Source organism: Panthera uncia, assembly GCF_023721935.1.
Source record: "Panthera uncia isolate 11264 chromosome A1 unlocalized genomic scaffold, Puncia_PCG_1.0 HiC_scaffold_17, whole genome shotgun sequence".
NCBI classification, from domain to species: domain Eukaryota; kingdom Metazoa; phylum Chordata; class Mammalia; order Carnivora; family Felidae; genus Panthera; species Panthera uncia.
Genome location: NW_026057577.1, coordinates 8,118,745 through 8,139,965, shown reverse-complemented (window position 1 = coordinate 8,139,965; position 21,221 = coordinate 8,118,745). Strand labels below are relative to the sequence as shown.

The window sequence follows — 21,221 nt, the reverse complement described above, 5'->3', positions numbered from 1 at the left end:
TAGATAAAACTTAAAAAAAAAAACATTTTTCTTCATTTCCACAGATTTCAGACCTCCATTTCCAGATGCCATATGCCCAGGGAATCCCCTAATGGGACACTGCTTCCCACTCCAGGCCTGTCCTATACACTCCACCCTGATTGCCTAAGGGACCACGTTAGACAAAAACCTGACCATGTCACCCTACCCCCCCCCCTCCCCCCGCCGAGGCTAATAAAAACCAGGTTTCCCTCTCCAGGTCAGTGCCCTTGTTATACAGCAGGCAAATAAATACAAGCTTCAGGACACCTTTCACCTCCGTGCCCAGTGGGGCTCCACGCAGGGCACCCACACCCAGCTTCACCCTCAACGTAACCCCTGTTCAGGGCCTCTCCCTTTGTGTAAATGGTGGCTGCTTCCAGGCTGTTTCCAAAGCAGAAATGCAGAAACAGTTCCTAGATTGTTTTTATCACCATAACGACAGCTCTTCTGAAGCAAAAATTATTGATGTCCTATCTTCTAAATATACATATGTGCCATTAACTGTTTTGTTTTTTCCCATATAGGAATTAAAATAGTCCAGGCGCTAAGGGGATTTCCATGGACAAGAGACTGAAGGGGGATCCAGCTTATATTTCCCTCAGTGTGCAGCTACTGTGTTCTGTGGCTTTTCAGGAAATGCTTCACTCCGTGTCCACTTGACAGCTTCAGGTCAGGCTGAATTTCCTCCTGATATCTTGGTTGCAGCTACACATCTCTCAATCCCTGAATTTTTTTGAGCACAATTTTGCTGTGAGGCCTTTGTTCCTCCTGGGTGGGGTGCTCATGGCCCATCGCCCACCAGTGCCATTCATCCAGCTGGTCCTTCCTGTCACCAGATTCATCACCTGATGTCTCCTCACACGTAAGTACTGGTATTCTGTCTTCCACCTCCCCCAACGCCTGGGACAGTTCAACTTAACTTCCTGGCCAGCTCTAGCTCTGCCCCTGGTCTATAAACTCAGCAAAATCATCCATCCTGGCTGTAAGGGAATTCAGCTTTCAAAAAGCTTCCCAGGCCTGACTCAACCATGGAATCAGCTGGAAGGCATTTGAAAGGTCAGTCCCTGTGGTTAGAGCTTAATCATCCTGGGCTGGGTCCGGGCGCGGAGAGCTGTCTGGGAGATTGTCAAGGCACCACCTGGGCTGAGATCTGCTGCCCCCCCCTAGAGGAACATGGTGCACTCGGCCATGAGCTGCACCTGAGAGCAGGGCGTCTGTGGTCCTTCCCACCTCCTGGTGTACCAGCGAGGGAGAGACTCTAGTAAGGTCTCAGGTGGTTCTCATGCACAAGGGGGCGGAGTAGCTCCTCTTAAAAAGGGTTGGATGGGCGGGTGCTTTGCTTTTCGTCTGAAGAGGGGGTGGGTGCTTCTCCGAAGCTCTCTGGGGCTGAAGACTCAGGCCTGATCTAAGGGATTTTTCTGAAGTTTCAGACTTTCAGGAGGGGTTTCTGGCTTTCCAAAGAAATGATTTCACACAACTTTAGGGCTGCTTTTCTTTCCAAGGATAAAGAAGCACAGGTGTTGAATCTTAAATCTCTTCAGCCTTAGGGAAAATCTAACTTAAGGAAAATTGTTTCACCCTTTCATTACAAAATGTTGAGTTATGAAAGTCTTTGGATGAATTTCTTGAAACAGGAAGGGAAACAGGGAAAATACTGGGAGGAAAAGTAGTTGAGGTTAACAAGAGGGTAAGGTAGTCTTGAGTGCTGGCGTGTAGGGAAAGGCTTTCACCAAGAAGGATGGAGAGCAGGGGTGATGGCGTGAGGCAGTGGTGGCTTCTGCTGTACCAGAGAAGTGATTACCAAGCATCTTAACTTCAAAGATAAAATGGGGTCTCATCAGGCCTCTGAGTGACAGGGAAAGCTGAAGAAAAATTCCCAGACAGGAAACTAAAGGGAGGTTCAGTATCCTGCTACTAAGGGAGGCCAAGCAAATGAGAAAAATGTTGGAGAGAACTTATGGTAATTCTTACTGAAACGGCATCTAGAAAAGGTGAAGCAGGTGAGGGAGAAGCTGGAGGAGGAGATGAAGGTTGTGGAGAAAATACAGTGGTTCCCACTGTTCAGGGAAATCCAGCCTTCTCAAGCCGAAGACCATCAGTGGGATTGGAGATAAGAGGGGATTTCAACAGGGGCCTCTCCATAAGCAGGCGGCAAAGCTTCCCACCCTGGCCCATAACTTTTCTCCTTAAAGGTCAACAGGAATCTCATAAAAGGAAGTGCATCTCATTACGATCTAGAACTGCTTTTTTCTGTCTTTAAGGGAAGGAGGGGGACTTGTAAGCTGATAGTCAACAATTAAAATATTTTTTCATCAATACCAACATGAAATCCAGTTTAGGAAAACAAGGTCACAGCCAAAACTTGGGAGTTCTAGGGAATCTGGAAGGAATAGAGAGGGACTCAGGTAAAAGTGATTGGGGTTTCAACAGATAAGTAGTGATAGCCATGTGCTTGGGTGGAAACAGTTGTCAACAAGGGGTTGGAGAGCAAGGGGGGGAAAAAAGAGGAAAACAAGGGTTTGTATGGGATCCACTGGGTGTCTGCCGAGTTCTGGGCTGGAATGAGAAGGGCTGCATCTGAAGCTAACGGGGTCAAGGAAGGGCATTGGTAACAATTACTGATGACATCAAGGTTTTAAGAAACACAAGTCAAGAGCAGAGAGAAGGGAGGTGTGCAGAGAATTTGACTCTTACCCAAACCATAAGCGGAGCAGTAGATGGAAGGGGGAGGGGGGAAGAAGGGGAGAGTGGAGGGCTAAGGGGGTCATTGACAAGGTGGAGGGGACCTAGAGGCCCTCGGGCAGGAACTGGCCTCCACCCACAGTGAGCACTAGGTACCAAGCCCTGGTTTTCCACAGAAGTACAGAGCCCCAGCATTCCCACTGGCTCTGTGATTTTTGGGTGCATCCTGAATTATCTGGGGGTCCTGGTGTACTCCATGGGGAGGGGAGGGGCGGGGGTTTAAGTCTTCCCTGTGATTGAGGCAGGCTCATGCAGCGTTCAGCCCTTGATTCACTGAAGGACTGGGATATTGATAACCCCTGCCAAATCTCTTTGCACCCTAGCATCTGCTCAGATAACTGGGAGAAGGTGTGCCTGGCCTCAATTAGGGCAGTGATTCTAAAGGATTCTGGGCCTTAGACCCTCAGCTGCAGACTAAGTTGTCTTCACAAATGCACACACCTGACTCCAGAATAGTTTTTTTCTCTTAACCTCCCTGCGAGCTCCAGTCAAAAAGGACCAAGCCCCAGACTCCATAAAACTATGGAATTACCTGGGTTCCTTTCACTCTTGAATTAAAATAATTCTGGTGTGAAGGGTCTTTGCCATGGACCACAGCAATAGCATCCTCAGTGGCAACCCTTCTCCCCTGGTGTTCGATGTTCAGATGAAACCTCCTTACAGGGGTTAACTGGATAGAGGAGATAGCTCCAGGGTGGGGAGGGGCTTGGTGGTGCTACAGTCCCTGGCAAGTGTGTCTGTGCCCACACGGGTCTGTGACTGATATGGTGGGTTGTCCACGTCCATGGGTCCTAGCTGTATTCCTCTGCCTGGGATTTCAGAGAACAAATAATGGTTCTGAACCAAACTTGCCTCCAGCTGCAAACATTCTAGTCCACCCAGGGGTGAGATCATGGGGCTTGATAGCTGACCCATGGGCTGACCAAGTTCTCACAAAGCTTGTGTTCTCCATGGGAAAGCAATATTATGCCAAGCCCTGCTGTACTAATTAACATGGCCTTATTTTAGTTCTTAGTAGGAAAGTGAAAGATAAGATGGTATGTAAGTGATCGGAATTATTCAAGAGAAAGATGGACAAGTTTTGGATTTACAGAGGAAAAGGAACAGTTTCATAAAGTTGGCCCAGGAAATGTGGATAAACAGCTTTGAGACCTAAGATAGTTTACATTGTAAGCCATTTGGTCCTATTCGCAAAGAAGCTCTGAAATATGAGGCATCAGCTATAGCCTCCCAAGGGGTAAATGAGGCCCAAGAACACTAAAGGGATTCTGTTCAAGCATCCAGAAATATGGAGGGCAAGATACTCTCCTATTGCCTCCTCCGTCTGTGAGCTTTCTTTGAGGGCAAATCATCCTCCAGCAAGGATGTTCAGAGAGGAGAGTGAGGGGGTTACTGATGCCAAATCACTAAAAAGCTGAGCTCCCTCTCTGCTCCTTGGCCTTCTCCACTTTTTTTGGTGTCATTTAAGCCCTAGCTGTATGGCCAAGCTAGATGGTCCTCTAGTTAATTCCACATCTGTTTTTTTTTTTTTTCATTCCATTGGTTTTTGGCAAAAGGAGTCCTAACATTCCCTGTCTCTGAAGTGGGAGTAGAACCCAGTTGAAGTTCTGGATGTGGATCCAAGTCAGAGGTGTTCTAGGTTGCTAGGTGCAGGGTCTGCTGGGAGAAAGGCAGGAGTCAAGCATGGAAATGCTATGGAAGGCTCAGGGCTCCCATCTATGTCTCCAGGATGCTCCATGTAGATCACAGGTGGGGAGGCCCATGGTAGCACCTCATGGGGAGCAATTTCCCCCTTAGTGTCAGCAGCCACTTTATAGTAGAACATTTTGATATCCTAATAGCTAAATGCCCTATAGAGAATTTTCTTCACACTGATTCTCAAATGGCCCAGGCATTCAGGGTCACTCCCATGGACAGCAGCTGTAGCACCTTAATGGGGTCCCTGCTCTCAATGTCCTATGTATGTAGGCCAAATGTCTTCCTAGGACCGTTCGGGGCAGACACTGTGCCAGGTTGACCCAGAATGAAGCTTCAGATCAGTAGGACAGGCACACCTACTTTCTCTCATCTCTGGACCACAGTGGGGTACAACTTTCTCTTGGGGACTTAGCTTTTCTGTGTGAAGTACTCCCTTCCCATTATCTCCCCCCCCCCCCCCCCCAGTGCTATTTATCAAGCTGGTTCCTGCTCCTCCCTCAGATTTTCAGTCCTCTGTGCACAAACACCTTCCAGGTGCTGTCCGTTACTCAGTCCTGAAAACGGACTCATGTTGTACATGTGATGTAACTCCTTGGTCAAGTCTAGACCTTCCAGTGGTCTTTAAGCTCCGTGAAATCATGGATCATGTCTGTAAGCAAATTAGAATAGCTTCCCAACATTGATGCTTCAAAACTTAATAGGACCTGGAATGTTAAGTGGAATCACTTGGGGCGTTTGTCAAAGACCAATGCCAGTGATTTGGACTGAATTACTTTGGGCTGAGGCCCACCACTTCGTATTTGTAAAAAGTTCTTTAGTTTATTCCAATGAGCAGCCTGGTAGAGCTCTATTTCCATAGAGGAATAGCGTGCATTTTGCCATGAGCTGCAGCTGAGAGCGGGGGGGGGGGGCTCCTTAGTCTTCTCCCCATCCCCCACCCCTCCTCACTGTGCTCCAGGGAGGTGGGGAAATGGTCAGGCTCTTCTGATTTTGCTCCCCCTCACCCCTTGAGAAATGAAAGCATTTTATGAGAACCCAGCAGCTTGAGGCAGAGGACTGGAGCCTGACCTAGCAACTCTTCCAGAGATTTCCTCCGGAGGGTTTGCAGATCAGATAATGGGTTTGTCAAATATTCTTAGGGCTATTTGTCCTGCAGAGGTGATGTGAGGAAATGCTGTTTCACCTTGAAAGCTTATGGAAACCCAACGCTGTAAGAAATTGTTTCTATTAAAAATGCTTCCTGTGTAGATAGGTTGAAACTCTTGGCTGAATGCTTGAATACAAGGAGCGTTGTGTTAGTATCGTACAGGCAAAAGTACTTGAAGTGAATGAACATACTTGGTTTTCCTAGAGGAAGGTCCGTAAATGGCAAATTCTGGGTGAGCCAAGGGCAGATAGTTTCAGATGTGCAATGGAAGGGACTTGGAACTATTTATAGAGATAGTCACAGGTTCCTGAATGACAAAAGAGAAATAAAATTTTTGGATTGTCAGGGGGAAAAGAGTGGACCAGAGGGGGGAAAAAACAGGGGGAGGTTTGAGACCATTTAAGCCCAAGTGTGTGAGGAGTCTGACTGAAACTGGGGACAGGGGGCTCAAACACACAGGGATGATTTCTGTGCTGAGGAGGAGTCCCACACTGACCTTCCTACTATAGACCCTCCATCCCTGTGGTGTCCAGGGTGCCCCCAGGTGGCAGCTGTCACCTCCCACAGGTCTCAGGGGAAAGGGTGGGGACCAGGAGTTTGACTTTTGGGTCATCCAGTTCCTACCTTGGTCAGGACCTGGTGAATAACTCCTGACTCCTTGGATGCAACTAGGAATCTGAAGGCAGCAAGTTGTTTGTGGAGGCCTCTGGGTGAATGGGTAGGTAGGAGATAGGGTATCTAGCCTGCAATCTGTGCAAGTCCTCGCACACCCCTACTGCCCCATCCTGTGATCCAAGAAAAGGAAATTGAGCCCTGGTGTACCTGGGACTGCTTTTGTTTCCCCTACTGTGCCCTGAAGGAGGCTCTTGGAAAAGCCTCCCAGGGTGAGCACATAGAGTCCAGTTTAACCAGTGTCTACCTCCACAGAGATGCCCTAGGGGTGGGGCCCCCAGACAGGGTGGCTGAACATAAGACCGAGAAGATGTACCTGCAGCCACCCCTGTCTCTGACTAATCTATGGGTGTATTGCCCACCCCCTGGTTCTAGCAGAGTCCCTCTGCCTGGGGTTTGACACCCAGAGGGTCTGAGTTCCTGGAATGCTCACTTTTGGATCTATGGTTGCTCACAAGCGTCCTCTAGTGACCATGCGGTTAGCTAAGTTCTCACAAAGTTCATGTTAGCAGGAAGACAGTTACTTGTCCAAGGACTGAATCCTAATTGTTTGGGTTAAACTTATTAGTAATAGGAAAGTGAACCGTTGGGTGTAATGATAGTTTTGAAGAGAGAGACTAGAGTAAGCTGGTATCTATAACGGGATGAAAGTTCATTTACACTTCTTGTGAGGCATGTGGAGAAATGTAAAGACCATGTGATCTCGACATACGTGCATGGGTGTACACATGACATGGAAATATTCTAAGACTATTACAGCACCTTCAGCTCAATGTTGTAGAAGGATGATGCCAAGAACTTCCAAATGAAAGGACAAGGCTGTCCTCCTAGAAGACGCTGAAGGCAGGATATAAAGTGTTCTCTCTGATGTAAAAGTGCCCCTTGAAGGTCAATGAGCCTGTGAACACTAACAATGAGAATGCAGGAGAAGGGTGGCCAAACTCAAGGCCCTGGGAAGCTGAGACCACTCCCAGTTCTTTGGCTTCCTTGTCTCTCTTCTCCAATCCTGGCTACAGGGAGAAAGATCAAAGTTGTCCATTCCAAAGTTTATTCATGACCTCAACCTAGGGGAAGGAAGAGTTCATGCATACAGGGGACTGTGTTAATATCTTGTCTCCCCACTGGAGTTAGGATCAATGTTGTAGAGGATCTTGAAGTTTCCAGATCTGGTTCAGAGTTTGTAAAGGATCTATCTAGATCCTGTGGAGAGATGGGACCTTCTCTTGAGTAAGTTGAGGAGATGGGCTTGAAGGTGACAAGGGAAGGCTCAGGCCCTGCGTGCCTGGCCAGGTTCTGGAGGTCCTCATCACATATCACTTTCCTGGGCTGCCTGAGCCTCTTGGGCATCCTGGCCATGTTTAAAGTTCATATTCCAGAGCATATAGCAGTCAAGGTCAAACTTCCCTCAGCCAAAGCAGCCCCTGTAACCCCAGGGCCTATAGTCCAGGAATGTGACCCATTCTACTGGCTTTGGGAACTTGACAAAGGTTGCAAATTGGAATCCCCAGCTGGAATAGGTGACAGGTGGCAAACTTGCATGACCTTGTTTTCTTTCAACCTTGCAGTGAAGTGTTGATCTACAAAGCCTTCTGTCAGTAGTTCATCATTTGTCTACTGATGACCTTCTCGGTGTGACAGAGCTCTGGGATGCAGTGGGACTTCTGATGGCCAAATGGGAAGGATGGACCAGAGAGATTCCACCTGCCTCCAGGGTTCGTGAGGTTCTGGATCCACTTGCCCAAGTCTCCCAGTGTCCTCTCCTCAACCGCCAGTCATGGTCACACCATGGATGGAGTCAGGGCCAACCAGGCCACTGTCCAAGTTGGTTCATCCAGGTTTGGGAGCCTTTGTTCTCTTATGCCATCATCCCACACCTGCACCTGAGCTAGGCTGTGTGTGGAATCCTGGGAGAAGATGTGCTGTGGTCTAGAGAGATTTCCAGGGTCACATGGTAAACCATCTTTCAGTGAAACAATTCCCAAATCAGGCTGAAATTCCAGATCTGTAGATTTGACTAAAGCAGATATTTTGAAGGCGTTGTCAAAGTTTGTGTATATCTGTTGGCTCTGGCCAGCATTTTCTCTAATAGGTATGGAAAGCTCACCCTTGATTGGTCAAGTATGGATGGGCCAACTGAGATCTCTGGTGGTTTTAAAAACCATAAAGGAGACCTTCTGTCTCACCCGCCTGGTTGAGTCATTCCTATCCACAAAGCTGTGGTTAATTCAAGGACTTAAGCTTGGAGTGCCTGTCTTAAATCCCAGGTGCCCCTAAACTAGCTTGATTTGAGGGCCTTGGAGGTGTGCCTGATGACAATGTGGCCAGAGGTTGCAGAGCATCATTGAGCCCCATGCCTCTACCAAGAGATTGAAAGATTGGGGTATTTTCCAAATGCATACCCCTGATCTCAGAATTTTTTCCTACCTGAGCGTTTCCATGCAAGTGGGAAGTGCAGAAACACCAGCCTATGTAGAACTCCTAACTTAGCCGATGGTTCTTCAGTCAGGAATTGAGATAGTTCTGGCATTAAAGGCTCTCCACATGGGTGTCAGTAGTACCATCCTCACTAGCAACCCTGCATGTCTTGTCCTTAGTGTTAGACCAGTCCTCCTTATACGAGTAACTGGACAGAGGGTCTTGTCTCTGTGGGGAAAGTCTCTGATCAGGGTGGTCGAGCACCAGTTCCCAAGGCTGTCATTGAGTGATCTGTGGTGTACTTCCCAGGGCGGCAGATCCTAGTGTGACCCTTAGCCTGGAATGTAACACCCAGATCAGAAGTTGTTAACCAACCCCAGATCTGGGTGCAAATGTTCTTTTCTGCCCCAGATTGAGAGGATGAGGTCATAGAGGGCACCCCATCAGGCAAACTGAGTTCTCACCAAGCTTCTATTCTCCGTGGTAAAGGAATTTTTGCACACAGTCTCCTCTGGATTGTTTGGTCTTATTTCAGGTATTGTTAGGAAAGAGAAATAAGGTGCGTGTGTACATAGATGTAGATGTTTGAAACTGAGCAATTGTTGAAGACCAAACTTGAGTCTACTCAAGGGGATGTGTTCATTTGAAGTTGTCCCAGAAAGTGTGGAGAAACAGGTCTAAAAATACAGTACAAACACATATTAATATGAATATCTAGAAAACTATGCTAGGTACTTGTAATGCAAGAAGTGAGAAGTAGCAGCTGTACATTAAATGGAAGGAACGAGGCCCAGGAACCTGAAAGAACAGCCATCTGATCCCTCAGGCAGGAAAGGCTAAAGGCAGGATTCTAACTCTCTCCTCTATGATCTGAAAGTCCCTATGATGCGGAAGGAGTCTCCATGCAGGAAGAGCAATGGAGGAGAGGGAGAAGAATGATGGGTCCCAATGCCCAGGAAGCCGAGTTTTCTTCCTGCCCTTGGTCTCTGTCTGTGTTCTACCTGAGCCCCAGGGACAAGACAGAACTAGAGGTCTTCTCATTCCATTACACAGCAGCAGGCATGACATCCCTTGTGTCAGGTGCAGTAGGCTTCAATGTTCAAATTGTCTTAAACCTCAGTCATAAAAAGTGGCTCACTGCTTCTGGGGTGGGGTCCACTGGGGTGGAGACAGGAAATGGGTGTGGAGATCCCATGGACAGCTGAGAGGGCAAGGATCCCATCCAGGGACCTTAGGACATTCATGTAGATCACATGTTGGGGGGGGCATAGCATCTACTCACAGGGAACAATTCCTGAACTCCCTTCATCCCTCACTCACAGCTTCAACTTAAGCAGAAATCTGATATCCACCATCACATATAGGGGGCATAAACTAGATCTGTTTCCACACTAGAAATAAAAAATCCGGGAAGGTCTGTCTCAAGGTTAGCATCCATAGCATTCTGATGGGAATCTTTCTCTCACATTCCTGGTGTGCAGACCAAGCCTCTTGGTTATTCAGGACCGCCATTTGTCTTCCATGTTTGTCCCCTTGATAGATCTGGCTGAATGAATTTCCTCAATTACCCATGCTCCAGCCACACTGATCTGCACCATCCTGAGTACATTGAACATCTTTTGTCTTGGGAGCCGTGCTCCTTCTGTTAGCTGCACATCACCCTCCATGGCTATTCACAAGCTGGCTCCTACCTCTGACTGAGGTGTCCGTTGTCTTGCACATAAATTTCTTCCAGCAGGTGACCCCTCTGTAGTCTGTTCTTGATCTCACCAAACACTTAGTAAATTCTACATAAGTCCTGGTCAGTGAGATGGTAGATCGTGTGTGCAACCGAATTCAGCTGCAGATTCCTTCCCAGTCCTGAAGGGACAGTGGATTCTTTTCAAAAGTCAGTCCCTTTGGGGACTTCAGTACATTGAGGGTGAGGTCCAATAACTGACATTTTTGAAGCAGCTGGGTGATTTCAACATGCAGCCTGGGTGGATATTTCCTCCCATAGAGGAATGGTATGTACCCTGTCATGAGCTGCACCTGAAAGCAGGGGCCTCCTTGGCTTCCCCACCTCACTGTGCTCTGGGGCACTAGGATTTTAGTGAGTCACACTGAGGCTGTCAATTAGAACTGCCTGGAGGGGGTCTCCCAGTGCTGATGAGGTCCCTTCTTCAGGGAGTCTGATGTGACGATGCAGGTGGGGCCCAAGTAGCAGCAGTTCTGAAGGTCCCGGCTGGTTCTAATGAGCCCTCTGGGTGCAGTAGCTCAGTGTCAAAAAGGTCAGACTGTCTGGTTTTGCTTTACTTTCCTTGTTTTTGCTCTCTGAGAGACTGAATAGAACTTCATAAAGATCAGAGCAGCTCAGGGCAGAGGACGAGGGCCAGACCTGGAATTCTTCCTGAGACTGACTCTCTCAATTGGCATTACATTTGACGAAGTGACTCTTCAAATGTTTGTAGGGCTGTATGTCCTCAAGATGACATGTGAGCAAATGCTCCGATTCATCCTCAAAATTTATGGTAAGTCCTCACTGTAAGCTAAACACTTTCACCTAGTGTAAAACATTTCCAGCAAAAATATAGGAATTTCAGTTAAACGTATTTACACAGAACGTATTTAAGTTCGTGGCTGAATACTTGAACACGACAGGGCACTGTGTTAGTATCTTACAGGCAAGGTACTAGACATGAATGAATCTACTAGGTTTTCTTCATGGGTCAGAACTGTGGGTGCCTGGGTGAGCCCAGGACAGTGGCTGATGTGTGATAGAAGTGACTTGGAGGCATTTGGAGAGGAGTCACTGTATATTCCTGGATGACACAAGGAACACTATATTAAGACTGTTGAGAAAAGAAACTGGAGCAAAGGGAGAAACTGAGGGATTTGCTGGTCCCTAAAACCCAAATGTGTGAGTAGAGGCTGAATGTAGGTGAGGTGGGCCTGTCAACAGGTGGCTCAGACACGGGGACACTCAGGGCAAGTTCTAGCCTGACCCTCTTCTAGAGGATCCCTGGTCCTCCCCTCTAGACCCTCGAGCCCTCTGCTGTCCCTGTGCCCCCTGGTGGTGGCTGGCATCTCCCTAAGGTCTCAGGAAAGGGTGGGGACAGGTGCCTCTTAGTGCTGGGTTATCTTGGTCCTACCTTGTCCAGAGCAGCATCATGTTCACTCCTGACTCCTTGATACCTCATGAAATCTGAGGGTAGGAAGATGTCTCTTGAGGCATCTGGGTGGATGGGTAGGTGGGTGGGGGTATCCACCTGGCAGCCTTTTTACAGTCATCACCAGTACCAGGAGAAGGGACCCCGGGTCCTGGTGTACCTGCAGCAGCTGCCTTCTGTGCCCTGAAGAAGGGTCTTTGAAATGCCTCCTGGGGTGAGCACGTAGAGTCTTGTCTAACCAGGTTCAGGCACCTTGTCTACCTCCACAAAGATGTCCCCAAGGGAGGGGCTCCCAGCCAAGGTGACTGCACTTAAACCCAGCTGATGTGCCTGCAGCCACCCCTGTCTGACTGATCTATGGGTGCATTGCCCACCCCCCTGGTCCTAGCAGAGTCCCTGCCTGGGTTTTGACACCTAAGATGGAGGGTTTGGGTTCCCTGGAATGTTCATTTTTTTGATCCATGGCCACTCATATGCTCCCTCTAGTGACCATGACGTCCTCTCAGTTCTCACCAAGTTTGTTTCTGAGCAGGAAGATCCTATTAGTCCAAGGACTGAATCCTAATGTTTTGGCTAAACTCATTAGTAATAGGAAAGTGAATTGTTGTGTGTAAAGATAGTTTTGAAGAGAAAGACTAGAGTTAACTGGGATCTAGAATAGGAGAATTCACTTACACCTTTTGTGAGGCATGTGGAGAAATGGATGTAAGACCATATGATCTCAGTGTGTACACGGATGTATACGTGACACAAATATTCTAAGGATGACTCTTGTAGCAACTGCAGCACAATGTTGTAGGAGGATGAGGCCCAGAACTTCTAAATGAAAGGTCAAGGTTGCCCTACTAGAAAATTCTGAAATCAGGATTGAAAAGCTATTCTCTATGTACAAGTTGTTTCTTGAAGATCAATGGGCCTGTGAGTACTAAGAATAAATGGTCACAATTCTCCCTCTGCTATCTCAACCTCAAGGCCCCTGGAAGCTGAGCCCATCCCAACTCTTGGTTTCTCTGTCTCTCTGCTCCAATCCTGACTACACGGAGAAAGATCAAAGTTGTCTGTTCCCATTTCAAGGTTTATTTATGACCTTGACCTTGGGGAAGGAATTCATTTGTATAGGGGGCTGTGCTAAATTGAGTTGGGAATCAATGTTCAGAGGATCTTAAAATCTCCAGATCTGGTTCAGAGTTTATGAAGGATCTATCTAGATCCTGTGGTGAGATGGATCTTTTTTTGGGTGAAGTTGAGATGGGCTTGAAGGTGACAGGGGAAGACTCAGGCCCTGAGTGCCTGGCCAGGTTCTGGAGGTCCTTATCACACATCACTTCCTGGGCCGCTTGAGCCTCTCAGGCATCCTGCTCACATTTAAAGTTCATATTCTATAAGGAGTCCAGGTCAGACTGCCCTCAGCCAAAGCAACCCCTGTAACCCAGGGACTGTAGTCAATGAATGTGACCCATCCTCCTGGCTTTGGGAACTGGCAAAGGCAGCTGGTTCCATGTTGGAATCCCTAGCCTGAAAAGGTGACAGATGGCAGACTCACATGACTGTTTCCTTTCAACCTTTCAGTGAGGTGTTGAACTACCAATAATGAAGGTTTTGTAGATCATTTGTCAACTGATGGCCTTCTGGGATGTAGTGGAATTTCTGATGGCCAAATGGGAAGGATGGACCAGAGATTCCACCTGCCTCCAGGGTTCTTGAGGTTCTGGGTCCACTTGCCCAAGTCTCCCAGTGTCAGCTCCTCAACTGCCAGTCATGGTGTGTGTGTGTGTGGGGGGGTGTCCATGCTGCTCCTCACTTTCCACGAGGCTGCTTGTGTGGGGTTGAGTTCAGAGGTCCTTGGAAGTAGCTGTGACTTTCAGTGTCTCTCTCTCAGCTGGGACTGTGCTGAGCTGAGGGCTGTGTCCTGGTGGATTCCAAGAGCTGCCTATGGATGGAGTCAGGGCCAACAAGGCCACTGTCCCAGTTGGTTCATCCAGGTTTGGAAGCCTTTGTTCTCCTATGCCATCATCCCACACCTGCACCTGAGCTGAGTTGTGTGTGGAATCCTGGGAGAAGTTGTGCTGTGGTCTAGAGAGAAGCTGGGGTTTCTGGAGTCACATGGTCAAAGGTTGGGGAATTTTCACAAATACACACCCATGATCTCAGAATTTTTTCCTTGCTGAGGGGTTCCGTGCAAGTGGGAAGTACAGAAACCCCAGTCTGTGTAGAACTCTTAAATTAGCTGATGGTTCTTCACTCTAGAACTGAAATAGTTCTGACATTAAAGATTCTTCTCATGGGCACCAGCAGTAGCATCTTCACTGTCAACCCTGTGTGTCTTGTCCTTGGTGTTAAATTAACCCTCTTTATATGGGTAACTGTACATAGGAGCTTGTCCCTGGGTGGAGGGAGGTCTCTGATTAGGGTGGTGGTTTTTCCAATTCTGGTCAGATGTTCCTGTACCCATGGCTGTCATTAACTGATGTGTAGTAAACTTCCCAGGGCAGAAGATCCTAATGTGACCCTCAGCCTGGGATTTAACATGCAGGTCAGAAGTTGTCAACTAACCCCAGCTCTGGGCTCAAATGTTCATTTCTGCCCCAGCGATGAGATGATGGGTACCTTCTATGACCCATAAGACAACTGAGTTCTCACCAAGCCTATATTATCCATGGGAAAGATATTTTTTTCGAATACCCCAATCTAGTGTTTGGTCTTACTTTAGGCATTGTTAGGAAGGTGAAATAAGGTGGATGTATATAGATGGATGTTTACCTGACATAATTAATACTTTGAGTCTACTCAAGAGATGGAATCATCCAGTGAACTTTTTCAAGGGAATGTGGAGAAAAAGGTCTAAAAGATAAGGTATAAATAAACCTGTTATATTAAAACTTATAAACTACACTATGTAGTTCTGAAGTGAGAGACGGGAGCTGTACATTAAATGGAGGGAGTGACGCCCAGGAACCTGAAGGAATAGCCATCTGATCCCTCAGGAAAGGCTAACATCAGGATTCTTACTTCCTCCTCTGGGACTTGAAGCCACCATGATGGGGAAGGAGTCTCCATGCAGGTAGGGCAATGGAGGAGAGGGAGAAGAATGATGGGTCCCAAGGCCCAGGAAGCTGAGTTTTCTCCATGCTCTGAGGTCTGTGTTCTAAGTCCCAAGCACAAGACAGAAATAGATGTCCTTTTATTCATTCACACAGCTTTTCATGCCATTGGATATGGAGACTAGAAGTGGCCATGGTATCCCTTGTGTCAGGTGCAGTAGGCTTTGATGTTCAAATTATCTTAAAGTTCAGTCCTAAGCAATGGCTCACTGTCTGGGGTGGAATCTGCTGAAGAGGAGACAGGAAATGGGTGTGGAGATACCATGGGCATCTGAGGGTATAGGGATCCCATCAGGGATCTTAGGATGTTCATGTAAGTCACATGGGGGGGGCCACACCATCTTCTCATAGGGAACAATTCCTGAATTCCCTTCATAGCTCACTCACAGCTTCAAATTAAGAGAAATCACCATCACTCATACAGGGTGTGAACTAGATCTGTTTTCACACTAGAAGAAAAAAGTCCAGGCATGGAAAGTCACTCAAGGTCAACAGCCACAGCATTCTGATAGGGATCTTTCTCTCCCTGTCCCTGGTATGCAGACCAAGCCTCTTTCTTAGGCTATTCAGGACAGGAATTTCTTTTTCATATCTGTCCACTCGATCAAGCTGAATTTCCTCAATCATCTGTTTCAGCCACACTGAGAACATCAAACATCCATACCGCACCATGCTGAGAATATCAAACATCCTTAGGTCTTGGGAGCTGTGCTCCTTCTGTGTTAGTTGCATGTCCCTCTCCAGGGCTTTTCATCAAGCTGGCCTCCTACTCCTGTCTGAGGTGTCTGTTGTCTTGTGCATAAAGACTTTCCAGAGTGCACTCATCATAAGTACTGTCCCTTAGTCTGTCCTTGACCTCAGCCAACACTTAGTCAATTTCAGTGTAAGTCCTTGGTCAAGTCCCCTTCCCCACTCGCTGTCTGAGGTCAGTCAGAGCAGGGATCATGTGTGTGAGTGAATTCACCTGCAGACTCCTTCCTAGTCCTGAGGTGACAGTGGATTCCTCTTTTCAAAGGTCAGTCCCAGTGTTGGAGACTTCAGTACCTGAGGGTGAGGTCCAGGAACTGACGTTTTTGAAGTGTCTGGGTGATTTCAGCATGCAGCCTGGGTGGAGATTTCCTCCTGTCAAGGAATAGCAAGTATCCTGTCATGAGCCATATGAGAGCGGGAGCCTCCTTGACTTCCCCACCTCACTGTGCTGCAGGGGCTGGGATTTTAGTGAGTCACACTGAGACTATAGATTAGAACTACCTGAAGAGGGTTTCCCAGTGCTAATGAGGTCCCTTCTTCAGGGATTCTGATGTGATGATCCAGGCAGGACCCAAGTAGTAGCAGTTCTGAAGGTCCTGGGTGGTTCTAATATGTGCTCTGAGTGCAGCAGCTCAGCCCCAGGAGGGTCCACTAGTCTGGGTTCTTTTAATTTCCTTGTTTTTTCTCCTGGGAGACTCAAGAGCTTTATAAATATCAGAGCAGCTCAGGGAAGAGGACGAGGGCCAGACCTGGAATTCTTCCTGAGACGGACTCTGCATTTGATGAAGTGACTTTTTAAAAGTTTGTAGGGCTGTCTTGATCACGTGAGGAAATGCCATTGTTCAGCCTTAAAGCTTATGGCAAATCCTCACTGTGAGAGAAATGGTTTTACTTCTTAGTGTACAATATTTTTAGCAAAAATATAAGAACTTAAGTTTACACAGGAAGTATTTAACTGAAGTTCTTGGCTGAATACTTGAATACAAGGGTCACTGCGTCCATATCCTACAAAGTACTAGATTTGAATGAACATGGTAGGTTTTCCTAGAGGAGGGTCTTCATGGGTCAGAACTGTGGGTGCCTGGGGGAGCCAAGGACAGTGGCTGAAGTGCCATGGTCATGACTTGGAGGCATTTGGAGAGGGTCACTATGTATTCCTGGATGACAGGAGGAACATTATATTGTAAGACTGTCGGGAAAAGAAATTGGAGCAGAGAGGAACTGAGGGATTTGCCGGTCACTTAAATCCAAGTGCTTGGGCAGAGGCTTGAGTGTAGGTAAGGGGTGGGGCTGTGGACAGGAGACTCAGACATCAGGACCAAGTCTGTGCTGAGGGGAGCCCCATCCTGAACCTCTGCAAGGAGTCTTCTCTCTCCCACTGTAGACCCTCGAGCCCTTTGGTGTCCCCTGTGCCCCCTGGTGATGCTGGTCTCTCCCTCAAGTCTGCAGGTAAAAGGTGAGGACCAAGTGGCCCTGACTGCTGGGTCATCCAGGTGTGAGCCTGGGTCAGACCAACATCATGTGTTCACTCCTGACCAACAGATGCTTCATGAAATCTGAGGGCAGGAAGTTGTCTCTTGAGGCCTCTGGATGGATGGGTAGGTGGGTGGGGGTATCCACCTGGCAGCCTTCTTAATCACTCCCAGTACCAAGAGAAGGGCCCCCAGGTTCTAGTTCTGTAGTAGCTGCTTCCTGTGCCCTGAAGGAGGGTCTTTGAGAGGCCTCCCAGGGTGAGCACAGAGCCTGGTCTAACTATGTTCAGGCACCAGTGTCTACTTCCCCAGACCTGCCCCAGGGGGAGGGGCTCTGAGACAGGTTGACTGCACCAAAAATCCAGCCGATGTGCCTATAGCCACCCCTGTCTCTAATCTATGCGTGCATTGTCTCGCAATGGTCCTAGCGGAGTTCCTCTGCCTGGGTTTTGACACCCGAGACCAAGGATCTGGTTCCTTGGAATGTTCATTTTTGGATCCAGGGTTGCTCACAAGCATCCTTTAGTGGCCTTGAGGCCAACTCCATTCTGCAAAGTTCATCTTCTGAGCAGGAAGACAATATTTGTCTAAGGGCTGAATCCTAATTTTTTAAGACCAAACTTTCATTTGAGAGGTCCTTGAAATGTTAGTTTCCTGGATGGGGTTACAGAAGCTTCCATTCATGCTGCCACAGCAAGAATCAAGAATTCTGAAAGTTGAAGCAATTTACCTTTTTGGATACATAACTTATTAAAGCATGTCAGAAAGTGCAGAAATAGAGGCATTCAACAGAGCAAAATCAAGCAATGGGCTGACTGTCCTAACAGAGTAGAGAAACTTTCTAGCTAGAGCTCAGTCCCAGGAATGAGATCTGCCTCAGCCAGAGAGAGGTCCAGACATGGGTTATGATGGATTCTTATTACAACTAGTCAAAGGCAAGCTCAAAAAAATCAAGGTTCATATTTCCCCATGAGTGCAGTTGGCTCTTGGACCAACAAAGAGAACTTTGGTGACTTCTCACATGTAGGCTGAGCAAGAACCCAGTGACAGGCCTTAGCTAGTGATTCTGACTCCAGGCTGACCTCTCTGGGCCTGTGCTCTGAGATCCTAGGCAGGATGGCCTGGAACTGCTCTTGTACCAGTATCTCCACATCTCCTTTGTGTGAATATCAGGTCTCAGCCACTGTCTAGCAAACTCCTAGAGATGTCTGAGGACCTCCCTGGGCCCAGATCTGTACTCAGAGCAGAATTTCCTGAACTTCTGCCTGGAAGCTGCAGCATTGGGCGGATTCCTCTGTGGAATGGTCTCAAGGTCTTTGGTAGAGACTTCATCAAGACTCTGCTGGAAGGCTCTTGGGGAACCTGGACTTGGGGAGATGATATTAGCATAATTTCTAACTCTTCTGCCATCATCTCATCTCATGGTGACCTTATTTTCACTCTGGACTTCTATTTGTGTCTCTAGGTACCCTTCAGTCTTCATTCTGGGACTTTGGCAAAGGATGTCTCAGACTCCTGTGCAGGTGCCACATTGGAGGGCAGGGGACAATGGGAGTGGGGGCACCTCACAACCAGACTCGAAGCCCAAAATCAATTCTGAGATAGACAGACACACACACACACACACACACACACACACACACGACTCCTAATGGTTTTGACTGAAGTTAATGACAGGAAAGTGAAGTGTCTTGTGTAATGATTGTTTTGAAGAAAAAGACCAGAGTAAGCTGGGATTTCTATTAGGAGGAAATTTCATTGATGCGTCTTGAGAGGCATGTAGAGAAACGGATGTAAGACCTTAGTGACCTTGGCATACATGCATGGATGTTTACATAATACAAAAATATTTGATTGAAGCAGCTGCAGCTCAGTGTCCTAGGAGGCTGAGGCCCCAGAACTTCTAAATGAAAGGTCAAGGTTGTGCTCCTACAAAATGCTGAAGGCAGGATCGAAAGGTTGTTCTCTCTGATATACAAGTTGTTCCTTGAAGGTCAATGAGCCTGTGAGCACTTAGAATGAGTGGCCACACTTCTCCCCCTGCTATCTCAATCTCAAGGCCTCAGGAAGCTGAGCCCCCTCCCTGTTCCTTAGCTTCCCTGTCTCTCGCCTCCTATCCTGGCTACAGGGGGAAAGTTCAAGGTTATTTGTTTCCATTTCAAAGCTTATTCATGACCTTGGCTTTGTTGAAAGGAGGATTCATGGGTATGGTGAACCATACTAATACCTTGTCTCCCCAGTGGAGTCTGGATCAATGTTCCAGAGAATGTCAAATCCTTCAGATCTGGTTCAGAGGGAGGGGAATTTGGGTCCTGCTCCCTAGGTGAGCTGAGACTTTCTCTTGGGTAAAGTTGAAGAGACGGGCTTGAAGGTGACAAGGGGAGACTCAGGCCCTGGGTGCCTAGCTGGGTCCTGGAGGTCCTCACCACACCTCTCTACTGGGCCACTTGAGCCTCCCAGGGGCCCTGGTCATGTTGAAAGTTTAGGTTCCTGAGCCATGTAGCAGTCAAGGTCAGACTGCCCTCAGCCAGAGCAGCCTCTGCATCCACCAGGCCTGCAGTTCATGAATGTGACCCACCCCACTGGCTTTAGGGTCTTGGCAATGGCAGCTGGTTCCAAAGTTGGAATCCCACGTGAATATATGGCAGGCAATAGACTCTCATGACCTTGTTTTCCACTTGACCCTCAGGTGTGTCCTGTCCAACCTTCTCTCAGGCAGTGTTCATGGAATAGACTGCTGCTGGCCTTCCTGGTGTGATAGAGCTCTGGGAGGTACTGGGATTTCTGAGGTTGGACCTTGAACATGGGTGAGAGAGAGTTCACTTGCCTCTTTGCCTTCCTCAGGTTCTGGGTCCACTTGCTACATCTGCAAGCCCAAGTCACCCAGTGTCTGCTCATCAGCCCCCAGTAGCCCTGGGGGAAATTTCCAGGTTCCTCTACACTTTCCCCAGGAAGGCTGCTTGTGTGAGGCTGAGCCTGAGGTCCCAGAGTGTAGAGCCATCAGCCTCCCTTTCCCTCTGCTGAGAGCTGTCTCTGGATCTCAAGGATGTTTTCTGGTGGATTTCCAGTGCTGCCTGTAGATGGAGTCAAGCCCTACTCGGCTACTGTCCTTCTTGATTGTCTCTAGGATTGAGGCCTTTGTTCTCTGCCAGTCCTTTCACACCTGTACCTGAGCTGGTCTTTCCCAGGAAAACTGGGAGATGATGTACTGTGAACACAAGAGAAGATGGAAGTTTCCAGTCACATGTTAAAACTTCTTTCAATGAAAGCTTTCACACTGAGGATTGAACGTTCTACATCTATAGACTGGTCTTCAGAAGGATACAGTTTGGAAGTGTCCTCAAAGCTCCTTTATAGCCACTTCTTTGGCCAAGAGGTGTCCTACTTTTCTCTGATGGATAGAAATCTCACCCAGGATTGGCCTAGCATGGGTGACCCCATTGAGATGTGTGTGGCTGTTTTGATGAAAATGTCGTGTGGGCTTCATCACCTTCTTGGGGCAGTGCCTCTTCTAGAAGATCCTGCAGTATTTCTTGTTCAGGAGGTGCCACCTGAGTGGGGAAGTAGGGTACCAGTCTGTCCATATGGTCTCAGTTGCAGATCCCATTTGGCATCTGCCTAGCCCCAGTGAGTGCTCCTTGGCCAGTTATATCATTATGGGTTATCTTACCCACCCTCCTTTTGTTCTAGAGAAAGGTGGGATGAGCAGTGCCCCTGATCTTGGTCATCAGGGGAACACAGGACTGTGGCCAGCCTGCAGTAGGCTGCATTCTTTATGATGTCATAAGGTACAGAAGCCTGCATGCTTCATGTCATATGGTACAGAATTGTCCCTGGGGTCCTGTGGCAGATGAGGGGAAAAAGAGAGCAGCAGGTGGGTGGGTGTCTGCATCAGGAGAGCCCACTCAGAATGACCCCATGTTACATGGAGCAACCTCAGGGATGCAGTGCCTGGATCCTTAGGGGTGCCTGGGGATGCTGCCTCTGTACAACCTTTGCAGGAGAGCCTCAGAGGGCATGTCTGGGTACCAGGAGCCCAGGGGCATCTGCTCCA

At 48.0% G+C, this 21,221-nt stretch overlaps 1 long non-coding RNA gene across 1 annotated transcript; it reads right to left on the bottom strand.

Annotated features, from left to right (window-relative positions):
• Positions 1–12,843: 12,843 nt before the first annotated feature.
• Positions 12,844–20,931, bottom strand: LOC125935381 (uncharacterized). The gene is made up of 3 exons (XR_007461633.1): positions 19,395–20,931; positions 15,910–16,067; positions 12,844–15,170 (listed from the first exon to the last, which is right to left on the bottom strand). It is a non-coding gene; the product is annotated as an uncharacterized LOC125935381 (long non-coding RNA).
• Between the last annotated feature and the right edge of the window lie 290 nt (positions 20,932–21,221).